Raw genomic sequence first — 25,891 nt, forward strand, 5'->3', positions numbered from 1 at the left:
AATATAGTGAACACACATTTCATATGGTTGATTAATATAAAAATGTGTATGTCTTTGTAAATTATGTGTATATACATGTATTATGAAATAAATAAAAGCATTTTAACAGGGAAACCGCTATCTTTTAGGTAAACAAGAGTTGTCTGGAAAACATGTAAGCTCCTACTTGAAGCAAAATCGTCCCTGTTTACTTTTGACCTTTGATCCTTTTATGTGAAAATCATTAGTGATCATACTTAATAAAAACCAACTATCATACTAATTTACAGCTATGATAGTGTTACCAATTGCAAAAATCAAAGTTGTGATTGAAACTTAAAAACGACTATCAAAATCAAATATTTAAAAACATGGTATTTATCAAAAAATGATTAACTCTATAAATGTTGTATTTTGTTTACCTTTTTTTTTTAAATAAGCAATAATGGAACTGAACATTTATGACCTTCAATTATCATAACCATCATAATTACCGTAGAGGTAATTGACAATCCGCTGATAAGTGATAACATAAGCAGGATGCCGATGCCGAATTTGTCTTGACATTATTTCAAACGATATATCTAGGCAAACACATTTACATCATGAGAATTTTTTTGGTTAAATTGTAAGTCTCAACACCACATTTTAATATCCAGCTTACTATAAGTTTACACGTATAATGCGCAGTTTTTTCCTCTAATTTTCAAAACAAAATTTGGTATGTGTTATACATTAATACAACGCTTCATTGTTGTTAGATTGCGAAAAAATCATTATGTAATCGTAAATAATGATAATAATTGCCATGTTTTAATTGAAGATAGCTTCACCCTATATTCTTAAAGACTGAAGGGGCCATTGCCGACAACAAAAAGCTGGTCTCTTTAGATATGAATAGGAGAGAAATAGTTATTATTGCATAAACTCTATCTATAATGCCCTCTGACGAGGTGCAGAAACTTGGCAAAAGGAGGGCCTGAACGGGAAAAATCGTGTATTAACAAGGCGATTCACGTGCCGTTCAAGCCCTGTGTTTTTCATATCCATCAACTGGTCAACGCGCAGTTACTTCCCATTTTTCATTGGATGCAATGAAATTATTATGAACCTTGTTAATAACTCCAGCCTTCCACGACTTTCCAAGCATTAATGGGGAACTGAATAAGCACCAGTTTCCTCATACATGCAGGGATAAAGGCAATGAACATTTCAATCCACTTTTCAAATTATACCATCTGCACTCTCTTGACAACAGCTTTATTTATTGGCAAAGTCAATGAAGTTGATGTTATTTACGCAGCACTTTCAAAAGACTATGCTGTAAATGTAAGTGTGTATGTTCCGTCAACGTTCCTGCTGTATGCTTGAAATACTTCAGTGACAATATGTTGGCATAATTCATTTTTTAGAAAATTTACATGGAACAAAATAAGATGGACCTGTAAGAAACATCTATGAAATCAATTACTTATTCTGACGATATGTTTATCCGTCACGACCAGTAAATTCCAAAATAATTGCTCATTTCTCTCTTTGCGTGGCTGCATTTCAACTTTGCATGTCCTCGTCATTTTGTTGATGACCGAGTGAGGCATATGTAAAACACAACTTTGAACTGTATGACGTCATATGAAATAATCGAATAATTTAGTCGATGTCGAATGAACAAGACATATTGTTTTCAATGTTATTTTAATTGAATTTGGTATGTGTGATTTGTTTAGGTAATAATAGTCAAACTACATATTTTCTCGGACATGATCATTTGCGGGTGTTCTCAAAATCCGTTCCGGAACAGATTTTTCGAGGCCCGCAGATGGTCATGCCCTCGAAAACGTGTATTATCCATATATTGACCAATTTGGTGTATGTTATACATTGATAAGAAGAATCATTATTTAATCGTCAATAATCATAATAGTCGCTGTTATTTTAATTCGGAGAAACTCCACCCTATGATCTTACAGCCTAAAGAGGCCATTGTCAAAACGTCACAAAGTTGGTAATAGTATATATGAACATGATAGAAATAGTTATTGACAACAAGTATAATGTTTGGATAAAATATGCAAAAATGTTTTTGTATTTGTTTTTGCACTTCTACATGATTGACAGCTTGCATTGGTGTGTTTCGTTCAAAATTAGGTTCGGTATTCTGCCCCATGCACAATGGAACGTACACTTTTTCCTAAATGGGACCTTTAAATACCCAATTGAAGCCCCCCCCCCCCAAACACACTAAAAGAAAACAAGGATATCAGTAAAACTGATGGATGCTCCCCAATGCTGCTTTGTGGACACAATTTGTGACATTGAGAAAATCTATTATTAGCCTCAGTGACCTTGAACCCAGTGACCTCAAACCTCATCAAAAAGTAGAGGTCCATGCAAGGTACCTACATACCAATTATATAAGATATAGGTCAAATATTGAAGGCGTTATGAGAAACTGTAACAAAAGTGTGACGGAAAAATCTAATATTAGCCTCGGTGACCTTGACCTTGACCCCAGTGACGTCAATTCTCATCAAAAGGTAGAGGTCCATGCAAGGTTCCTTCATGCCAAATATGTAAGAGATCGGTAAAATAGTGAAGGCGCTAAGAGAAACTATAAAAATGTGTGACGGAAAATCTATGATTAGCCTCGGTGACCTTGACATTGACCCCAGTGACGTCAAACCTCGTCAAAAGGTAGAGTTCCATGCAAGGTACCTATATGCCAAATATGTGATTACATTGCAATATGTTTGCGCACACATTTTCCTTGTGCTTTTGTGCATTATCAATAATTATGTGGTGGTGTTCTTGAATCTTTAGTGTCAACTTTACTTGCTACTTTATTGCGTATTTCGTTTAAAATCTATTTAATCAGAACAGAACAGACAATTTATTAACGACTTAAATCATGATCAGTTTTTTGTCAATAACATACAAACAATAAGACAGGAAATCAAACACATGCGTTAAAGCGAGATTTTATGATTTTTGTGTATGTGTTAAATTGTAATATATTGATAAAATATGTTGCAATAACACAAAATAGGCAAGAAAATTATACATTGAAGACGAATTTCATAAAAAGCATCAACGACTAAAAATTAGCGCCCGAGCCGATTGTGACGCAGATATTTCGTACATATTTTCCTACAATAACCAAAGCATTCGTCTGTTAAGTTAGTGTTCGTGTGTCGTATGAATATATATCGTTAAAGGAATTTAAAATGAACCGTTCAACTAAATTAAGATTCACATCGTACATGCATGACTTACATGCAGGCGAATTCGACTCTACAGCCTTTTTCGATTTCAGAATTAAATAACTGGCTTATTTCGCATTTGTCGACACATGTTCTTCTTAACGTTTATTTTAAGTTATATTGAAATAGATGTTTAATAATGTTTTGCACATGTTATATACATTATTAAATATTTGCCAAAATCGTATAATCTCGCTTTAAAACACCAACATAACACGCGAAGGAACTTTATGAATGGTGAAGTTGTTCCATCTGAAAAAAACATGTTAACGTGTTTATGCTGATCCAGTTAATAATATATCATTGAATAATGATGTACAAATACTTTTTTTAATTCGTTTAGATCAGAACACACGCATGTGTATGCAGACTGGTTAAATATATCCAAATATAGTATCGGCATCCAATATGATATCTTTGGAACCTTTTGGTACCACGAAGAATATGAAAATAGTGTTAAAATGCAACAATTGCTGTTGATACTAATTCACAGGTGAAACCCATTTGTGGAACAAGCAAGAAACATTCCTACAGGCGAAAAGACTGTCGCGCCCAAGCATATTTAGTGTCAGTTAGCTGCATATAGATAGAGAAATATAATGAAAATGTTGATTTGGAGCAATATGAGTCCCAGAGGGTTTTGTTGTCTTTAAGGCGAAATACTTCGTCTATTGACCGGCGGATTGTTACTATAACTTTTCTAGACAATGTATCAGGAATTTCGTTCCTTCTATATTTCGTGTCATGTGCAAGTGTATTTCTTGTGTACGTGTGTGTGTTGATGGGGTTGCCCAAGTGTACGCCATGTTCAACAAAGCCATACAATTTAATTCAAAACATCTTTTCATTACAATTTAAATATCGCTAATAGATTTCTACTTTTTTTGCGTCATGCCCTGCTATATATGTCCCTGTAATGCTTTCGATTGGTTTTAGCTCACTTGATTGCTCAGGTGAGCTTTTGGGATCGGTCTTTGTCCGTCGTATGTCCGTCCGTCCATCGTCCGTCCGTCCACTTTGGTTGTAAACACTCTAGAGGCCGCATTTCTTGTGCGATCTTCATGAAACTTGGTCAGAAGATTTGTCCCAATGATATCTCGATCAAGTTCGAAACTGGGTCATGCTAAGTCAAAAACTAGGTCAATAGGTCAAAAAAAGAAAAACCTTGTAAACACTGTAGAAGTCACATTTCATGCCCAATCTTCTTGTAACTTTGTCAAAATATTTTTCTTAATGATATGTTGGTTGAGTTAAAAAGTGGTTACGGTCCGTTGACAAACATGGCCGCCAGTGGGCGGGGCAGTTTTCCTTATTTGGCTATAGAGAAACCTTATAAACACTCTAGAAGTCACAATGTTTGCCCAATCATCATGAAACTTTGTCAAAACATTGGTTTTATTGATATCTCAGATGAGTTCGAAAATCAGGTCCAGATTGGTGAAAAACATGGCCACCAAGGGGCGGGGCAATGTTTGCTATATGTATATAGTGAAAACATGTCAACACTCTAGAAGTCACATTTTTGGTCCAATCTTCATGAGATTTGGTCAGAACATTTGTTTCATAGATACGTGAGTTAAGTTCAAAAATGGTTCTGGTCCGCTGAAAAACATGGCTGCAAGGGGGACGGAGCAGTTTTCCTTATCTTTATGAAGTAAAAAAGGCTGGTGAACAGTCAAAAAGTCTGCCCAATTTCTTTTGCAAATTGATCATGAAACTTGGTCAAAACATTGGTTTTATTGACATCTCGGACAAGTTCGAAAATGGTCCAGATCGGTAAAAAAACATGGACGCCAGAGGGTTGCAGTTTTCTCTTTATGTACAGGTGAAAACATGTGAATACTCTAAAAGTCACATTTTTGGCCCAATTTTCATGCCATTTGGTCAAAACACTTGTTTCCTAGATACAAGAGTTGAGTTCGACAATGGTTCCGGTCCGTTGAAAAACATGTCTGCCAGGGGGCGCGCATTTTTCTTATATTTATATTGTAAAAAAGATTGTGAACACTCTAGAAGTCACATTTTTTACCCAATCATGATGAAACTTGGTGAAAAGATTGGTTTTATTTATATCTCATAGGTGTTTGAAAATTGTCCCGATCATTTAAAAAATATGGCCCCCAGGGGGGAGGGGCAGTTTTCCTTATATGACTATAAAAAAACTTGTGACACTCTAGAAGTCATATTTTTTGCTTAATCATCGTGAAGCTAAGTCAATACATTTATTTTATTGATATCTCGGATAAGTTGAAAAATGGCTCATATCGTGAAAAAACACACTTTTTAGCTAACCTGATTTCTCAAGTGAAGTTTTAGGGTTGGTCTTTGTCCGCCGTCCGTCCGTCCGTCCGTCTACATTTGGTTTGTAAATACTCTAGCATTCACATTTCTCAAGTATTCTTTATCAAAAATGCTGAGAAGCTATATGGCCACAAGATCTCAGTCAAGTTTAATAATGAGCAAAATCGCATAATAAATGACAAAATTATTGCCAATAGCTTGTCAAAATGTTCATTATATTATACAAAATCCCTGAAAACATTCTAGATAGAGGTCACAACTTTGTTTCAGATTTTATGAATCTTGGTCATAAAATTTATTTCTGTAAGCAAAGTTTGATGTTTGGTCATGAGGGGTCAAAATATAGGTCACCAGGTCAAATCTTCGTAAACGCTCCAAACGCCAGAGTTTTGGCTCAATAATGATGAAACTTGACCAGGATGTTTGTCTTGACAATATCTAGGTCAAGTTTGACGTTTGGTAAATATTGAAAATTCTCAGGTGAGCGAACTAGGGCCCTCTTGTTTATGGTTCGCATGATAATAAAAAATATGCCCTAATGATTCAACAAAACAGTAGGTAAAATATTTCTCTTGCTTCAATGGCAAGATGTCAAACAATTAAGAGTTCCCTGGACAGAGAATCTGTACAGAAAACTATGAGGTGTTAAAAAGTGTTATTTGCATTATTTGTTATATCTGTATATTATAAGTATACGTATTTCAAAATAGACAACCTATGGTAGATTTAATATTATCTTGTTCGTGTTCAATTGTATCACCAATTTATGCTTTAAATGTCAATATACAATTCACTATTACTGTTACGTAGAAATTTATATCGCCCACAGTTATTATCATACAATAATACATATAGTGCGATCAAGTTTCATAAGCTAGCATCGTGTTTGTTAAATGTTCGACCAATTGACTGCACATGAAAGCACGTGCCTGGGAGTCGTCTTCGCACGCAAGGTCGTAAAGAGTGAAATTGGGCGCCCACTAAAACCTATTTAACTTGTATTGCTTATTAAATTAAGAAGTATTTAATACAGATTTGTACCAGATGCCACCGGAAAAATTTGGTGTATCCCTCTTTGTCGGACTTGAACACAATAGGTTGTGTTTTTATGAGCACACCAGTGTATTGAAAAAAGATTGGCGCCAATAATAATTTCAGCAATATATTTAAGACATTTATTAAAGATATCTTTTACACTAACAAATCATGAAAACAAACCTTGAAACAAAGTTTATTGCAATAAATACACAATATGTTGAAGAATTGTGCTTCGTTTTAATTTTATTTTGAAAACAAAATCCTCAAATTTAAAGGAAAAACTGGGCTGTCTGAACACTATGCCATCTTTGAAAAACAGATTGACCGTGCAATGCCATTTGTCACATGGCATTAAGTAGTACAGTGCAGCACGAGACCGATGCACGCGCGCCCGATTGCAGGCGACTCATTTGCATAGTCGAATCCGATTTTCGGCGATTCGGATGACATGTAGAAAATCTTACAAAGTGTTTTATTGCAATTGAAATTAGACATGTAATCTAGTCGCGGTGTAAATTAAAATTCCGAATAGCAATATTTGTACGCAGCCTTATGTCAATTTGTAGCATCCCTCATACAATGTAGTATGGTTTGTCTGTGATTTGTCTTCTGAAAGTGCTTTTAACATAATTACATAAAAATGACTTATATTAAATCGTAAATATAAAGTAAACTAAATTATTTGCAACACATTGTTTTTCATCAAAACATATTGTACAAATGCGATGGAGCTGCTCATAGATTATATAATACGACTTTATTTAATATAATATATTATATTTTGATACCTTAAATTGTTAATTTTGATGTTGTTTATCTTAATTCTTATTTACTGTGTGCATTGAACCAATCCTGTGAAGAAGTGTACATTGTGCAGTGCACTAGAAGAGTTACTAAAATATGTGATTAAGTTGTAATAAATTTGTTAAACTATTAATATTACACTTACACTAAGTTCAGAGTACGGAATACGATTAAAAACAAACATCGAGCCGATAAGGCATTATAATCGCGGAAAATGTTTACCTTACAAGATATATATAAAACAATTGCACGAAATCAAATTTGAAGTTTTTATTTACTTGTTTGTACAATTTTTTTTCGCGTTTTGAATACAGCATTTGTGCCTATTTAAGGAAAAGACACATATCCCTGTTTCGTGCTTTAAAACCATGAGAAACCTAATAGCAACTGTAATTCGAGGACCAAACTGGACACGTATATGAAAAGCATCTAGGTTCCTCACGCAATTATTTTGTATTTTTGAATACTACTTATATGCTGTTCTTAGAGTTCATTATTAATTTATTGTTACCTCATGTGTTGCATTTCTCCAAAGAGTTCAGTGGGTATGCCCATTATTTTTAAGTAACTATTAACACAATTAATTTTTTTTGGAAATGAAGTCACATTCATAAGTCTAATTAAAAGCCTTCACAACCTTCACCTCGCTTTGCATAAATCACATACGATCTTGTTATACGGTTATTTAGGCGGTCATTTGAAACGAAGTGTGTTCATTTGCATCAATCAACAGTTTTTAAATCAAGAATTCAATTCAAGCAAAAACAATACCGTGCACATATTTCTCTATATCTCGTGGCCATCGACACACGGTCGACATCAAATTTAAAATAAAGAGTACAAGAGTATGTACTGCAAATTGTGCACGTATGCTAAATGACGGGAGACTATATGATTAGAAGAATCGCACATGTTTATTAAAACAACAATCACTGATATTGTATTATTAAGACGATGTACTTATGTATAAGTCTAAATAAAATGTCTGCTCTGTTTTGTTCTGTTCTTCTTTTAAGAGTTTAGCAAACAGAACATATGTTTGCTATTACATTTTCGTCGTAGATGTCCACCTAAAACACGCAATTATTTGCAACACGCAACACATGGATCACTTTTGTCAATTCATGTCAGCAAACATTATAAATATCATGCTAGCAATTTAGTATGTCAGTATGGTAGTTACTGGCACACGTTAGGAAAAAACCGGTTATAGCTCATTTAGTTGTGGTATATCGTCCCTGACATCTTCGCTTATATTATGTACCGAAACTTCGCGACGATTTAAATATATTCGATGAAAACAAAAGCTTCACGTTACCGTCTTGTGGACATCTGCATAAATAAAAACATCGGTAGATATAATCTCATTTGAGCGATAAAGTAGAAAGCTGAACAGTTGGCACAGCTGATTTGCAACGTTTTGAATCCACAGACGAATGTGAAGATCAGCAAAGGGATTATCTATTTGCGGTTAGAAAACATTTCTGATTGCCACAATAGTCCAATAAAAACACAAGTTTGGCTTAATAACAACAACTATAAAACGTGCTCGGTCATTCGATAAAATGACTAGAAACCTTCTTGTTAAGAAACAAAAAATACCATATACCGCTTTTTATGATATTCATAGTGTAATTGCGTGCCAAGAGGGCATCTTGTTATCCCATTATTGCGCAATGTTTCGGATGCACACACGCATGCACACACGTGTGTATTGAGCAATAACCACTTGGTCATATGTTCACGAATCCATACGTCTTGCAATCTGCAAATAAATTATAATCTTTAGTGTTAACTATTCTGAACAAATACATTTCTGTGCATAATGTATTATTCGACAAAATTAGCTCGGACACCAATAACATTTGTTAGACAAAATAGGCTACGCGCAGAAATATTAAATGTATCGTATGCCAAAGTATTTTCCCTGTATAATAATTGAGTTACAAGGTCAAAATTATTAGTGGTGCCAATAACGAAGTACATGCATAGAGGGAGCAACGAAGTGAAATCAACGTTGGTAAGCACAAACGGAAAAAATAAGTATGAATAACATTCCAATATTGCAAAGCTAAAAGCACATGGCTGTTACACCAAAACAATGATATTTATAAAGGAACTGAAAAGTATCATTTAGGAGCATGCAAGATGATTTTTTTCTACAGCAAATTGAAGAACAAATATACACAAACTACAAAGGCCAGCTGTACTATGTCAACATGGTGTTTCAATAAGCAATATACACGCATCATTCAGAAATATACAATAGTAAGTTAGCAACATGCAATCGCTGGTGAAAAAACTCCTTAGGTTTTAATTGAAAGGCTTTATTTCAAATAACTTAACTTAATATGAAATATGTTGTATAGGTCATTGCGTAACTTCATCACAGATAGTATAATTTAAATCTCGGTCTCCCTTAACACATTCACTTGAAAGATATAACCCCATGCCTTGTAAACTTACATAAAATTCGTCGTCTTTATGTTAAGTGTAGGCAAACTTATGTAAACCAAACGTCTGCATATTTTAGGGTTGATAATTGACAGAACATACGAAGAAGATTAAAGGATAGAGCGATGATGATAAGGCATTATTAATTTTATGCTAATCGATTTGTTCAAATTGATACTTAATAAATACCTGTCTAGTTATACGCCCTCGGTTTTATAAGTGTTCCAAATGTAAGGTGTATGACATATGTATGGAAGTTTTGTTAACGATCAAAGAATTAAATTATGTTTTTGGCGATGCTGCTTCAGCGAAGCAGCTCTTCTAAGTTATCATACTGTGAACAAATTCTTCACAATGGCGACCTATGTAAAAGACCGAGCCAGTCCGATTGAGTAAGCTAAATTTTCTCAATCGGCATACCTCGCTGATTATCATTGATAAAGGTTAAGGCAGCTTGGTTCCCGTCCTCTTTCAAATTTATCGTGAGGTTCGGGACAGAAACCAGACACCCACATTTTTGTTTCGTACCCAAAATGTTTCGTTACCAATTTTGTGTTCATACCCACACTTGTTTTCGTACCCATTTTTTTCTCTAACAATCTTTGTACCGGTACTTATGCTAAATGGGTCAAGTTCCCAACGTGTAGTACTTCCCCGTTACCCGGGCACTTTGAAGTATACTTCACGGTACACCGATTTTCAAATGAGACTTTTGGGTACCCCGTTATACTAACAGGTACCCCATCTTTCCTAATCAAAAAATCGTACCCAAATCTGTTGTACCCAAATTGTTCGTACCCATTTTTTGTACCAATTTTTTCGTACCCAAATGTGTGTTCGTACACATTTTTTTTTTTTGTACACACATTTTTATCATACCCAACTTTTTTTCGTACCCAAATTTGTTTGGCATAATTTTTTCGTACCCAAAGTTTTCGTATCCAAAGTGTTTTTCCTACCCAAAGTTTTCGTACCCACATTTTTTCGTACTCAAAATTTTCGTACCCACGTTCGTAAAGTTTTACAAAGAAGTGTGGATTGTCTTAAAGTCCATGTACACTGCAGCTATGCCAAATCTTAAATTAAGGATGCGGATAAATGACAAGCAATAAAAATTACACACTTGATTGTGATGAAGATAAAATTTAATTGATGCTGTTATATCCAATCTCTTCAAAAGCAAGTCACACCAGTACTGTCAGTACCTTGATTTTATAGGAAACCATGTCCAGATAATAAAGCGGCAAACAGTTTCATGAAACTCGGGCGAACGGTATGAAGCTTAGATAGCACACACAGTTAAATGACACTAACATTTATAAATCAGAGGTTCACTCTATGATCCACATGTCAATTAATTGATTATCGAATTTGGACGAAATAAATGCTCACACTTTCATACGTATTGTTGGAAAGCGAATTAGAAAGGCACACATATATTAATGGTAATTCATAAATATGTAATGCCATTTTATTTATCAATGTGGTAAACTCAATAACACAGACAAGAGGAAAACTCATGAATGTATTAATCGTCATGTACACATTAAAAGACTGTTGAAAATTAAAACATTGCTGTTTTAACCTTAAAGGGGGCCTTTTCACAGATGTTGGAATGTATTGAAGTTTGTAATTTAATGCTTTATATTGACCAATGTGAACATCTTATTAGCTCAAGTAAAAAAACAAGAAAACAAATAAAGAAAGAAAACAAGTAACCCTCAACTGGGCTCGAACCACTGACCCCTGGAGTAAAATCAATCGCTAAGACTACTCGGCCATCCATGCTCACACAATAAGTGATTCATTTTTATATTTTATATAAGCAATCCTCGTAGTATCACACACTAAAACGACACCAACAGAACTCTCCAATTTATTCAATCGTTTCGTCGCAACGCTTTTTCATTTTCAGGTAGTTAAATCGTCAAAAGATGCATATAAAGGATATTTTAGAGTATGGTAAATGATCAGTATTACTGTTTCCGCACAAATATCATAACTACAACGAAAATGTGCGAATCTAAAACTTGTTTATTTTGTCAATTTGCAAAAACGTGAAAAGGCCTTTTTAAAAATATCATTGCATGATAATGTATTGTATTGATTAGTCCGTCAATACCTAGGTCGTACATTACAAAAGGCCGTCACACATTTGTTTTCTTCGTAAGAATGTTTGGGCCATAAATAATAAGTCAAAACTAAAGATTGAGTATATATACAATTGAAGCAATGCAATTATATAGTCTGTGAATTCATATCGATGAGCTATCATAATCATTTGAAAGTTTGATAACTTTTTAAGTAAGTTCCCGTATAGGTATGCACCAATTTGCAGGATAACATATGCACATTAGACGTTTGACTAAACAATTTTAGACTTCACAATACCATGTTTACGTCGTTTTTCATTGTTCAGTCTGATTCTATTTTTCAGGATTATGCACTAGTTGAGTCAAAATCGTTATCACCGACTACTCGGTTTAAACTACGTGCACAAATGTGGAATTTTTCCAAAACTATATCTGTTCAAGGTGCTTTGTTAAATTTATTCAGCCCTATATACTTCGTTCTACATATTCACCGGGAAACAGTCGGTACATAAAAAGTGACGACCATGAGACGAAAATGACTCACTGTGTTTTGTTTTCATAAAAAAGAAGATATTCACGAACGTTTTCAAAAAGTAAAATAGATTTTTATTTCATTAAAACACAAGTTCGTTCCATATGGAGCTCTGAATAATAGTAAAATAGTTCAGTGCGATAAAGATTTAAGTCAAATTTGGACAACCAATTTCTTTTTTGTCAGTTTTTGAAATTTTTCATATAGAAAACCATTCTCTGTTAACGATGTATCTATAATATTGGAGAAGGGGAACATTCACTTCTATGATTTCATAAGTTGTAAAGTTGTGCTAACCGTTAAGATAAGACATTGCGACGCTTAACATATTATCACATTTGTGAAGCCTTTTAAACTACCTGATTACTAAACTTAACTTAAGGAGTAAGCTATTGGTAACGATAGGTTTATTATCTGTGTACAGTCTGTTTTAATTTCAATACCCAAAGACGATTGATAACAGTATTGAAAAGATTCGCCAAACAGGTAAACATTATTTATACATAAATTGATTGTATTATAAACGCTATTGTGCATATATGTTGAAAAGCCGGTGATAGTTGGTTGCTTTGATAGACATGTTCATAAATTTATGTATTTTTGAAGTTCGTTTAAATGTAGACATGTACTTATCACAACTAAAGAGCTCGATTATAACAAAAGATTCGAATTTAAGAACAAGAGACGAAGAAAAGTATACATCACTTGGGCTAGATCCACTTATATGTTTTAACCTATCTTACAACACTTGGCTATTAAGGCTGTTTCGTTCCTTGCTGCTTTTCAAACTTTATATAAGGGGGACATATTACAAATTGTTCAATCGTTTCTTGTTTGCAACGCTTCATTATTTTATAAAGTTCCAAGGATGATTTCTAACAAAGGAAATGGTCAGAAGAGGTCAACATCATTACTGATATGCCGCTATCTGATATTTACTTTAGTGTTTCTCTATTGTATAAATTTGTAACACTATTGTCATTTAGAAAATATGTGAACAAGTCCATTTAAAAAAAGATCTATGAATCTATTTACTGTAAATTGGAAGATGTTTGATTCTTTAGATGCTGTTTAAAATGTTAATAACACAAACATTATTTAATTTAAAGCCACACACCCTAACATGAAATACATGTTAATCAATACATTTAGATGCAATTTGAAAGTGTGCAAAACTGTCATCAAATCTGTAGCCTAGTTCGCAAGTAATTTTTTTTTAAATTTTAAAACCGAAAGAAGGATTTCTATATACGTCCATTTCGACAAACGCGATTATCATTTATGTTTTAAAGCGCAAAATGGGGCATTTCGACCTTGTAACCACCAGCTATATTCTAATCGGATTAGATAAAATTAAATCTATAGCCTAGTTAACACATAATTTTTGTTTTGTTTTATTTTTAAACCGAAAGTAGCTTTCTCTACGTATACATGTCCATTTTGACAAATGCGATTATTTTTATTATTTTTCAAACGGTACCGCTTTTAAAACCGAAAGAAGGATTTTCAGTCGTATACGTCCATTTCAACACACGCGAATATTTTTAAGTTTTAAAGTGCAAAAAAGACGTATTTCTACCTTGTAACCACCAAATATATTCTAATTGGCACAGATAAAATATGTGTCTTATTTATACGTATAGGCTTAATACATACAACGCGTGATCCGTCTTTTGTTCGAGGCTGTACACATTGCGCGTCGACTAAGCGAAAAACGTTCTATACAAATTGTTTTGAAAAAAGCCTTGTCAATTTTTATTTGTTTCGAATGTGGGCCTATTATCGACACAGTGTACATTTCAATGAATTCTTCACGTCATTAGTATCCTCCTTCGAAGATGAATATACGGTGATTATAAAAGTATTTAATTGGAAAGTAAAACTGGATTATTCGCGTTTCGCAATCTGAACAATACATGTGTGTTAAATCTGCACAATACAGATGTGTTGAGTTTGAGAAAGACAAACGAACTAAGCCAGTGGAGTAAAGAATATAATTTTCTGTATGTACTAAGATATGTGCTTGTATGTATCTTGGCATTATTTATTGAAAAATTGTGTATGCAAATTAGCAGCTTGGCCAATAAACTAAGATCCGGAATCGGAACCGATGCTTTCTCCTTCTTTATTCCTAAACCTAAACTTCTGTGACCTTTTTGTTGGATACAGTAATCAACTGAATTTAATTAATTTGAAAATTCGTGTTTTCAATGTTTATCGCTGTTCCAAAGGTGTACCGTTTTTTTCAGTTAAGAAAGAATGAATGCTGCAATACAAAATATGTCGAAACAGACTAAGGTCTGAGATAATATATTACATTTGTCCTAGATGTGACACATTTATAGATTATAATAGGTCAGTGTGATTTGAGATCAGGTTTATCATGCGAGACTTAGAAAACAAAAAGCACAAGCCTTGGCGAGTGCTTTTTCGTTTTTGTGCCGAGCATGATAAACCTGATCTATAATCAACACTAACCAATTATTATATTTACCCCACTTTTTATTCAGTAAACCTTTTAATTTAAACAAAGTTGGTTTAACTGGATAATTTTGCGTTTTCACGAGTGTTTGTCGTACTTTGATAAAGACTGTAGTGTACCCAAGATCAGTGTATTAATCCGCGTTCCAAAAATAACCGCTGATCAAATAATCAGTTTTTAAAATCAGAATATCGTTCTGTGACAAAGAGCCGTGCGTTATTAATTACACTTTAATTTATATTGGATTGCAAAACTAAAAGTTTTATAACATCAATATAACATTAAGTAGTTTTATACAAGGAACTATATTTGTTCAAAATAAGTGCCCCAGGTAGGCCTAAACATAGGGTTGACGCCCCCTGACGCATTAAGGTCCCACCTTCTATACTTTAATCATGCCATGAATTTATGGCCTGATCACATTATTATATATGAATACAACACATATTAACAAAATCAACTCATTGTTGTGATATTCCTTTGAAATATGTTCGATAATGTGTTACATTATGCTTCTTAAATATGTTAGTATAGCCTGACATCCGGAGGATACAGAAGTCTGTTTTTAAGGGGTTACCCTTTGCGTAATCAAAGTTCATTAAATATTTATGACTTAATTCTTTTGATGATTAATTTATGCTTCTGTGTCTTTTTTTTCCAGTCGACTTTTGACACAAAAATTCAGGATTTTTGAGGTATTAAATGAGTCTGCACACATGTACCAGTTTAGTCTGGGTTGTTTATAAATTTAAACAGCACCAACAGTATGAAGCAGTAGTGCGAATATCACTGTGTTCCACAGGATGATTCTGTAATACCTTAGCATTATGACGAAAGGCAAACCTTATCAATTGTTGTTATATGATCTCTCTTCAACGCAATTAACATCTTATACAAATGTGTTTATGGCAACATCATAATGATTAAAACATTCTGTTATGGCATCTGCAGATTTTAATGTCAATGCCTATGGGCGCAGTCATATATTTGAAGTAGTTCAAATGTCACCTGTAAAAAAGATTATTTAAAGTTATAAATTATCTGCTGATCCCGAGTGAGACAACACGTATACACTATTTACGTGTGTCGGTATTTACGTAACCTGCTCGGTATGAATTTCACTGAAGTAAACACTAGCCGATCAATGGCACGGGTGGAATATAGATATTGTATTACACTAGCCGATCAATGGCACGGGTGGAATATAGATATTGTATTGAATTGCACATTCCGCGTTCATGTAAATAGTCTGTTTGAAGATTTCAAAAATAAAAGGTTGACCTTAAAATTGTATAAAACTCGCTTTATGGAAATTGATCGGCATTGCGGTAGATACTGTGCGCTAATTACATAATTGACGCCTTGCCGGTTTACTATTTTGTCAGTGCAATACCAGCTGAAAGTTACAGAATCTTTATTTTATATTTGGCTGCGTTTGTTGTCAAATACCACATGTTTGGAGATTAATAAAATACGAATATTACAGCATTAGTTATTAAAAAAACAATTTATATCTTTAATCATTTGATGCTTTTTAATTCAAATATTGATGCTTTTCGGTTGAAATTTGTTTTTTAAAGTGCGTTTTTGTGTGTGATTATTTTGAGAAGGTGTGGGCACCCTCCCCCCAGAAAAAAAATACAACAACAACATAAATTATTAGAATTAAGTCTGGTTTCCGTGCATTTATTGCAAACTGTGCATGTGCCCTTAAATGGATTGATGCTGAGTTACGTGTGGTGTTCGCATATCGTTTAATTTGTTAATGCTCCGCATTCACCGGTGAACCTTGCTGTTATTGTTTGAAGGTTTATTTCATTTTATATGTATTGACCTGTATGGTATAGCCTATTGTTTTTTTGCCTGTAATACCAGACTATCTGTACTCAACTGGGATTTCTCTGCTAATGATGTTTTTATGATTGCATTATTTTTATATATTCATCCGATGGTATGAATATTAAAGTTGACTCAGACTGGTAAATCAATTTTAATTAAATAGCTACCTACGATATCTGAAATGTAGTTGGTATTATATCAAAGTGGAGTTATTATCATATGCATATTGACACAAATACATTAATTTAACGTTGTGAAATATAAGGAACTCACTTACAATGGACCATTGTCATACATGTCAATTGTTATCGATTGTTTTCATATTAACGTGGGACAAACGTTATCGTTATTCAAATCGATAACTCAATCTTCAATACATTGATCTTATTATCAATGAAAATGTTTTTCAAAGTTAACCGAAGTATGCACGTATATTAAATATGTATTTACATAATGTATTTTAAGCATATGTAAGCATTTGAAACATTGTTACTTGTCAAAATGGCGATTATATGAAACCAATTGGATTTTTCTTTGTGTTTATGCTGTACGCTGTACAGAAACCAGCCACAGACGTCAGACGAAGATGTGCACCCACAGTATTATAAAGTCGCTACCATAGCTACAGAGCAGCACTCAATACAAAGGCATTAAACATACTAAATATACCTACTAGAGTCCATTAACTTACGCAGACGACAATGCCGCAAGAAAAGCAATCAAGTTACTAGATTTTGGTATCGCATTCCAAAATATCTGTTTAAATTATCCAGTCTTTACGTTCGAATGGCTATGCGCGCAATATGCAATTAGTCGTCTACCGACAATCAAGATTTGTGCTTAAAAGTATTTAACGCTGTCGTGGACAGGTATGAATGAGCGATAAACCATGGGTATTACATGAATACACTCCTTTTTAAGCTTTTAAATAACACATTTCAAATAGATTCCCTCGATATGCATTTAAAATAGTAGTGCTTGAGAAAAATATATTCGTACCGAAAATAACTGAGATACTTTGATAATATTGTATTTTGATGGTTCGACTGAATGGGGAATGAGAGAAAGAATGACTTAGCAAATAAATGATTCCTATAATCAAGTATTAAAGGCAATGCAGTTCGTCAGGCAATACAGTGAATAATATTGTAAGGTGGTTTACACAAAGCAGTGATTTATATAAATCAATGGTTAAAAATTAAATGATTGACAAATATACTGATTCAAATAGTGAGGTTATTGATGTAATGCAGTATTTGATGTTATATATCGATGAACGCTATCAGGTTGTTATGAATTAGTGATTGACCAAATGTAATGGTTAAGACTATTCAGTAAGTTATATAACGCAAGTAGCGATGCAAACATCAGATTTAAAAGAGTGTCATGATGAAGGTGATTGCGATGGTAATTGTTTGCAACGACAATTGATTATTAGTAGCATGGCCGATTACAAAAAGTAGCGATAAGAACAAAAGTGATGGCGGAAATGTTCATATAGAACAAAATAAAGAGCTTAATTACGAAAGGTTACAGAAAACCATTTTCCTTATGCGCAACATAACCTTTCCAATGTGACCCCGCTGTTGAGATAAATGTACTAGTCTAGTGCAGTGGTATATTCGATAACTTGTTCGTGTATTCTTGCGCAATATGCGTTAAATGCCCGCGCCTCCCTAAATAATCCCCGGTTGTTGACATCAACATTTTACGAACGACCATCTAAAATTAGTGCACAGTCAGTCAATTAAGTTTCAGGTGTCTAAGTAAAACATCACAAAATCCCTTAATTTGTACATACATTCAAACATACAACTGCATACTGAATATTTAAACAATTATTTTATATATTTTCCCCAAAACACATTAATCAACCACTTTTAATAGTGTGGGATTTTTGCGGGCTGTATAATTCCAAATATAATTTATGTATATTTTGAAATAAGTATTACCCTCAGATTTCAATACTATTAAAGACATTGTATAAATAATTTCAGTACAAATGATGTCATGTAGGAAAACAAGTTGTTAAAAAAACAAACATATGCACACAAATTAAACCCTGTTGTATTTTGTTGGGTACATTGTGCAAACATGCAACACGCAAAAAACCTTTTCCGTCCATACCTTAATACATCGGCGACTACAACTGACTTTATACAAAATAAATTAAAAGTTTATGCGATGTTTACGTTTGTATCAATTCACTGAAAATAGGTCATACTTAACAGGCATCGGTTCTAGCGTGAATTTTACAAAAACAATTTCGTTTGTAGGAACACAATTTATTGTTTGATATTAGAAAAGTAGTTTTTGTCTATTTAGTAGATCTTTAATACTTTGATACTTTCTCTTTCATAAAGTTCATAATAATTATTAAAACAAATAAAAAATCCCATGGAAAGGCCAACTTTGCATATTCGTTTAAAGTGAGAATTTGTATTTGTTATATTTGTTTAGTAAAATCATTAATTATTTAAAAACAAACACACTTTGTATCGCTTATTTGTTCTCAAAAAAGCAATTGTTACAGAACAAAGCTTCTTCAGCTTGTTTACATTCGGTTTCGTTATTTATTTCCGGTGGCCGTTGGAATGTACAAGGTCTATGTTTTTGGGACAGGTTGGGTGTTGCACGTATATATCTAAGAATGTATTTTACGCATATTACTACTGTAAGTTACATCTTTTGAACAGTTAGACACATTTAGCGTAGGTTGATATCTGTCAAAAGGTTAATGGATTAGCAAGCCTTTTTACTGTGAAATTTGAATTACTGTTGAAACAATTAATAAAAAATACAAGCAAACTATAAAACATATCTGTTGCAAGAACGCCGTAGGAATTATCAATAAGAATATACTGAATAATAAGATTATGGACGGAAAAGGCTTTTTTGCATGTTGCATGTTTGCACAATGTACCCAACAACATTCAACAGGGTTTGATTTGTGTGCATATGTTTTTTTTTAAACAACTTGTTTTCCTACATGACATCATAAAACCGCAATCAATTATTAACGTGAACAGTAAATTATACTTAGCTTTCGAGCAGACATAGTTTACAAATAGGTTTTGTCAATTCCTTATTTTTACTTCTAACCACACATGCCCTTGCCAGAGTCCATGCAATCCCTGTAACGGCCTCCTCCCCTGCTGGGATTGGCCGCTGCTTTCTTCATTTCAACTTCTTTTCCATCAATCTTTATGTTCTTGATCAACACAGCCTTATCCACATAGTCAGTTTCCTCAAATGTGACAAAGCAGAAGCCCTTGTGCATGCCTGTGGTCTTGTCCATCTTCAACTCCACGTGGCGTACAGCCCCAAACTGGGTCATCTCCTTCTCGATGGATGCACTGGTAGACTGGTCCTTGATGCCCCCCACAAACAGTTTGTACACGGACTCCTTTTTCTCATTCATGGCGTTCTTGCCCACTTTAGGCATGTCTCTCTTTGTGTCAACTGTTCGTCTGTAAACAACATGCGGTCTACAGGCAATACAGTCTTCCACCTTGGACAGTTCCTGGTATGTCACAAAGCCAAAGCTCCGCGACCTCTTGGTCTGATGAGCCATCATAACAATGAAGTCGATCACCTCCCCCATTGCTCAAAATACTCTTTAAAAGATTCATTGGTGGTTGTGTAGGACAGGCCACCAATGAACAGCTTGCGGAACCGCACCGAGTCATCTCCATATGCATGATCACCGCGCTTTCGCTTGCCTTGAGATGACCGTCTTTTGCCTCCTTCCTCATTATCACCGTCGTTCCGTGCGAAGTATCGACCGAACCGCGAATCACACATCCAAAGCGCGTTCGAATAGCGTACGGTTGGTTACTGTTTCCCGATCGTACGTTAAGTGGAACATGGGCATCAGGTGTGTCAGTGCCGATAAGTATTCAAACCTCTCCGGCAGTAACTTTCGGAAGTCGTATGTCGGAAAGATGCTCGAACTGTTGGATGTCGGCATTTCTAGGAGCTATTTTTGCATTTATCGGCAATGTGTTTACAGACCACACTTTTCGAAGACGGACAGTAGGCTCACTGGTGAATCATTGCACATCTAAATTCACTTCACATCCGTGATGTTTTATTCCGGTAGCGCAGGTAGTCGACATGTAAAACGTCACTGTTTTTTCCGCTGACGTTCAAGTCCCGTAGAAGCCGTTCCGTGCACAGCGTTTTGTCAGCTCCATCGTCCAGAAGAGCATACGTGTGCGCCATTCTCGCCGTTGACGATTACATGGATAATACATAGACAGTTTTTCACACCTGTTCCTTTGGTTGACGCACAATGGACTGACGTGTCGGTAACTGTGTGGCTAGAATCGCGTTTAGCCCAATCATGAAGCAAAAGGTGGTGCTTACGTTTACAATTCGTAATTGAACATGAATTTTGTTTCCTACAGGTTTTAGCAAAATGACCACCTTTAAGGCTATCTATACACAAATGCGCAGTTTTAAAATGCTGAAGTCGATCACCTAGACTTAAATTGACAAATGTGGTGCACAAAGACAGATTTGAACAATTACCTGAGCAACAACTACAATATCGGACAGGTTCTGTAGTTTTTGGCTACTTGCAGCAAGTGAAGTGACTTCATTTTTGTTTTGCACAGAATGATCATATCTTGAAACAGACTGTACTACCCCTGAATTACGTGTATTTTCCTTAATCAGTTGAACGCCATGCATAGAACTAGCAGCACGTGTTTTCTCATCTACAAATTGAGATTAGTCACTAAAACGAGGCTTTCTATCGGACTCACTTATTGAGTGCGCTTCATCAACCCACTTGGTGCGCATGTGCATTGGTAATCTCCTAACAATTTGTTTGGGATTTTCGGAATTTTCAATATCAGTTCAAAAGCCTAGCTGAGACAACGTTAGTTCACACTTTTGCATTTCTAATTATAATTGTAACAGTGCATCAATATAGGATGGCTTATAGAGGGGCCTTGTACTTACTTTTAGATGTACGCTCTAGCAATTAAATGAGGTCATCCATACCGTGAATGTAAGATTGATCTTGCTCTTTTATAGCCTTCGCTATGATCTAACAATACACAGTCCTCAATACATAGCTTTGCCTCTACCTCACAATACTGAATCAAATAACGTAATCGTAAACAATCATCTAATATTAACTTTCGGTGTTTGTCTCAAAGTTCTAAACAAATTTGATGTAACCAATTGGCTTACCACTAAAACAGTTCCGGGTTTGGTAAACTAAACCCATCGTGAAAGGCACTTGCTAACCTTTGAAAAGTCATATCAATGTTCGTGATCACACTTTCTGTTGTTGCAACTGGCACCTCTGTCCAAGACCGGAAGTCGCCGCGCGCTCTAACGGATGATCGACATGCACCGTCGGCTTCCCTTGTCGTAAAGGTTGCAGTCTGTGGGAAGTTATTTGCTAACCGGAAGTCATGTTGCTCGTGGTCGGACGTTCTCTCCAAGCCCTCCGCTTGTTTCGATCTCCGCACCGGATCTGCTCCAGGTTCCTTCCTAGCTCGGCTGCAAAGTCTCTCCGTGTCGGATGCTAAATCGCTCTTGGTTACAGAGCTACATGAAATACAGAAAGCGACCGCGTTCCATTTTGGAGTGCACTTAATGTCCACACATAGTACACCGGAAGTGATTTTAGTGAGCTCGTCACGGTTGTACCGGCATTTGCAGAGTGACTTTGGGTGGTAGTGTTTTGTTTTGTCAACTTCATTGACGGAAGCATTTTGTTCATCAACGACCTCACGCAACACTTGCTCTTCAATCTCATCGTCTTCCATTTCCGACTGCTGCTCTATGAACAGTCTTTTGTTTTCGAGTTCGATTGTAGTGTTTTCAAGTTTAATTATAGCTTGTCTTTCTGTCAGTTGTTTTAATTTGTTCTTTGCATTCAACTTCTTCAATTTTGCCCTAGTCAACTGCACTCGCGATGTCGAAGATGATGAGCTTGCACTTGTCACCACAGAACATCGTTCTTCAGGCGATACTACGTCAGTCGTCCCCTTGATGTATCTCTCTTGGAATTCCTTGAAGTTTTCTATACAAGCACAATAACTCTGCTCATTCGACTCGATCTCATCAGCAGATTGATATTTGTCCACACAGGCCATGTGTGACTGTTTAAATGTTTCGAAAAGCTCTTTAAGCTTTCCATATAGCTCTTTTATTGTCTCCGAGTTTTCCCTTGACAGCATTTGCTCTTCTAATTGTCTGTATATTTTCGTTAACTGATCGAGATATCGCGCTCGCAACTGCTTCAGGTGATCAGATGTACTGGTATACCTATTTCTTCTTTGAACCGGGAAGTTTTCGAGTATTGTTGCAAGGACGCCGTAGGAATAATCAAGAATGCGTCTCAATTTGTTTCGTACTTGTATTTCCGATCTATCTTGACGACAAGCATTTACGATTGTTAATGAAAATAACAATACAAATAAAATGAATAATAATATAATAATACAACATATATGCTATTTAAAGTATAATAAAATAGCATACACTCATTAAAATAAAAGGTTTCATAAATGAAACATTTTCAATAAATATCGAAATTCTAAATAATTATTTAAGTTCGCTACTACCTAATATCTTATATAATATTTATTACATGGCATTAATTCTTTGATAATACATATTATAAATACCGGATATGGTGTTCCCTTTTTAACGGACCTCGCAAACCAAATAATGTTTCTTTATTTAAATTTATAACGTCAAACGGCGAAGCTTGAACGTGCGACGTCGCGGAAAAATATTATACTTGACGGCGTCATACAATGACGCGCCTTTAAACAATTAAAGATTTCAAATTAAATCACATTAATAATTTTAACAATATCATAGGTCAGAATGTCTTCAAAAATGTTGTTATCTTAGCTGTTTTGATGCACATATAACTACCGTAACTAAGTTAAGGTTAATCTCAGGAACACATAATCGGCACATTTTTGTTGTTGTTGAAAATTAATGTATTAACTTAAAAAAAATGGTTAAACATGTACTTCTTCCCGCCATTTTCATAAGTGCTTAATTTTCCATTTAAATATAATTTAGAGCTCTGAATGATTGTTCAACACGTTCAGTCAGATCACTTTGTCAGGACATATTTGAATATCGCGTGGCTTTCAATCAATAACATTCGCTTCCCACGTACGTACGCTTGGTTCAACAACACTCGGTGCATGTGGGTTTAGTAATTGCACACACATTTGACAGCTGTGTTACTCCGGTTACACTGCTAACCTTGTGATCTTGCGGAAAAATGAGCTTCGGAATAAATTATCGCAAAATCATAATAAGCATGCAAACAAAATGAACACACGCAACACAGCCATTATGCACTCACATATAAACGCATGCAAGCATACATGTGATTATTGAGCGATAGCCACTTGGTCGTATGTTCACGAGTCCATATTTCTTGCAATCTGCAAATAAATTATAATATTTAGTGTTAAATGTTCTGAACAAATACATGTTTGTGCATAATGTATTATCCGCAAAATTAGCTCGGACAACAATAACATTTGTTAGGCAAAAGTAGGCTACACGCAGAGTATTATCGTATACCAAAGCTGTCTCCCTGTATAGCTATTGAGTTAAAATGTCATTATTATTAGTGGTGCCAATCAATCAAATAACGAAGTACATGCATAGAGGGAGCAACGAGGTTAAATCCACGTTTGAAAGAACAGACGGAACATAGAAGTATGAATTGCATGTCAATATTGCAAAGCTTAACGCACATGGCTATCAAACCAAAACAATGATATTCATAAAGAGACTGGAAATTATCATACAAGAAGCATACAAGATGAATTGTTTCTACATCAATTGGAAGAACAAATATACACATACTACAAAGGCAAACTGTCAACATGGAGTTATCAATAAGCAATATAAACGTGTCATTAAGAAATATACAATAGTCATTCAGCAACATTCAATCGCTGGCGAACAAACACCACCTTATGTTATAACTTCAAGGCTTTATTTAAAATAACTTAACTTAATATGAAACATGTCTCCATTGACAAATTCACTTGACAGAGAAAACACCATGCCTTTTAAACTTACCTAAAATTGGTGGTCTTTATGTTAAGTGTAGGCAAACACATAGATACCAAACGTCTGCATATTTTAAAGTTGATAATTGACAGAACATACAATTACGATTAAAAGATAGAACGATGAAGATGAGGCGATATTTATGCTCATCGACCTGTTCAAATCGATACTTAATAAATACCTGTCTAGTTATACGCCCTCGGTTGTATACGTGTTCCATATTTAAGGTGTGTGACAAATCAATGGAAGTTTCGTTAACGATCAAATACCTAAAATATGTTTATTTATAGGGAACCATGTTCAGATAATAAAGCGGCAAACCGTTGCATGACACTCAGACGAAAGATGTTGAGCTTAGATAGCACACGCGGTTAAAATGACACTTAATTGATAAATCAGAGGGTCACTCTAAGAATCACATGTCAATAAATTGATTATCGAATTTGGACGAGTTAAATGCACACATACACTTTCATACGTATTGGTGGAAAGCGAACTAGAAAGGCGCGCACATATAAAATGTAATATATACATATGTAATGGCATTTGATTTATCAACGTGGTAAACTCAAAAGCACAGACAAGAGGAATCACATGAATGTATTAATCGTCATGTCCACATAAAACTACTGTTTAAAATTTAAACATTGATGTTTTACCTTGAACGGGCATTTTTACAGACTTTGGCATGTATTGAAGCTCGTCATTAAATGCTTTATATTGTTAAATGTAAACATTGGATCTTATAAGCTCCAGAAAAAAAAAACAACAACAAGAAAACAAATAAAGAAAGAAAAAAGGTAACCCTCAACTGGGCCCGAACCACTGACCCCTGGAGTAAAATCAATCGCTTAGACCACTCGGCCATCCGTGTTCATTCAATGAGTGACGTATTTTTCTACTTTCTATAACCAATTCTCGTAGTATCACAAAATATCACGACAGCAACAGAACTCTTCAAATTATTAAATCGCTTTGCGTTGCAACGCTTTATAATTTCAGGTTGTTAAATAGTCAAAAGATGCATATACTGGAT

At 34.7% G+C, this 25,891-nt stretch overlaps 1 pseudogene; it reads right to left on the minus strand.

Annotated features, from left to right (window-relative positions):
* Nucleotides 1-19,879: 19,879 nt before the first annotated feature.
* Nucleotides 19,880-20,586, minus strand: LOC127869758 (heterogeneous nuclear ribonucleoprotein A1, A2/B1 homolog; annotated as a pseudogene).
* Between the last annotated feature and the right edge of the window lie 5,305 nt (nucleotides 20,587-25,891).

Source organism: Dreissena polymorpha, chromosome 2, assembly GCF_020536995.1.
Source record: "Dreissena polymorpha isolate Duluth1 chromosome 2, UMN_Dpol_1.0, whole genome shotgun sequence".
In the NCBI taxonomy this organism is placed as follows: domain Eukaryota; kingdom Metazoa; phylum Mollusca; class Bivalvia; order Myida; family Dreissenidae; genus Dreissena; species Dreissena polymorpha.